This window comes from Miscanthus floridulus, chromosome 9 (genome assembly GCF_019320115.1).
Source record: "Miscanthus floridulus cultivar M001 chromosome 9, ASM1932011v1, whole genome shotgun sequence".
In the NCBI taxonomy this organism is placed as follows: domain Eukaryota; kingdom Viridiplantae; phylum Streptophyta; class Magnoliopsida; order Poales; family Poaceae; genus Miscanthus; species Miscanthus floridulus.
In genome coordinates this window covers 50,387,848-50,389,282 of record NC_089588.1, presented here as the reverse complement: position 1 = coordinate 50,389,282, position 1,435 = coordinate 50,387,848, and the positions used below count along the sequence as shown (strand labels likewise).

Sequence of the window (1,435 nt, the reverse complement as noted above, 5' to 3'; positions counted from 1 at the left end):
AACTCACTGTTCATCATCGTAGTATTAATAACCAAAACTTGAATAAAATTTGTGAAGGTGTTGGATATGAAGTTTCATGATCTCAGTGTGGATCGTGTCAGCTTTGTATAAAATTCTTAAGAAGTTTTCTTTATAAAGAATGTTGTTAAAAGAGCTTTTATGTAAAAGAACTTTGATCATTGTTAAAGCCATACCTTGAATCCCTGAGCCTGCATTCCTAGTTATCAGTTAATATTTCGGATAAGTCTTGTTGAGTACTTTTGTACTTAGGGTTCGTTGACCCCTTGTTGCGGGTGAGCCTCATGAGCAGATCTGTTTTGGATCATGCTGCATGACTATCGTTCGTTCTGACCATGAGAAGTAAATGTGTGATCCTTGGGCAGGATGGTTATTTTGTGTGTTATGTATATATTAATTATGCCACTCCACTACTACTATGGTTTGTAATAATTATCGAACTTAGTTTGTAAGGTTTGAATCAACTGGTCTGTAAACTATGTTATTGTAAGACTTCCGTTGTTTTTACTCTGGTTTTGATAAAAGAATAAATGTTGTAATACTGCAATGACTCTGTAACGTGATCCTGCTCGGAAATCATGGATGATTCGGGGTTCCCTGAGGACACCCGACAGTCTTTTTAAGTTCATGGAAACATATGCATAGATGTCAAAGGTCATCGGACAGTGACAGGTGCATGTGGGCCCTATAACTTAGGAGGTTCTGCCACAAGAAATATCACATGGGATAACTACTCCACTGCCTTCCTAGCAAAGTTCTTTCCCACAGGTAAGACCAATGCTCTACGTGGGAGAATTTCGAGTTTTCAACAACAACATGATGAATCTATCATAGAGACATGGGAACACTTCCAAGATTATATTTTAGAATATCCTCATCATGGGACGGAGAACATGGATGCTACTGCTGGAGGTGCTTTCCAATCACTCATAATCCTAGGTGTAACAGCTCTCGTAGAGAAGATGGCCTCCAACCAAGGTTTGAATAAAGAACGTCTTTAGACCCACAAGAGATGCAGAGGTATGCATCAACTCAAGGAGGTAGACATGCTGTCTGCCACGATGGACCTGCTCATGAAGAAGCTCGAAGATCGAGCTAATGAGAAGCAAGAAGTCATGCACATTCATGATTCTCGCACGACATGTGAAGAATGTGGAAACACTGGGCATTCAGGGAACAACTACCCTGAAATCCATGAGGATGTGAACTTCATCAACAATAACTACTTCTATCCTCAATAGAATCAAGGATGGAATCAGCAACACAGGCCGAACTACCAAGGTAACTATCAAGGTAATAATAATTTCAATAATCAACCACCCTTGAGAGAGTTAATTTCTGGCCAAGCTAAAATAATGGAGGGCTTATCTAGAAAGTTAGCTTCTAATGATAGAATCCTAGAAAATATAAATAATAG

At 39.1% G+C, this 1,435-nt stretch overlaps 1 non-coding gene across 1 annotated transcript; it reads right to left on the bottom strand.

Annotated features, from left to right (window-relative positions):
* Positions 1 to 797: 797 nt before the first annotated feature.
* On the bottom strand, positions 798 to 904 carry LOC136484444 (small nucleolar RNA R71). The gene has a single exon (XR_010765964.1). It is a non-coding gene; the product is annotated as a small nucleolar RNA R71 (small nucleolar RNA).
* Positions 905 to 1,435: the final 531 nt, after the last annotated feature.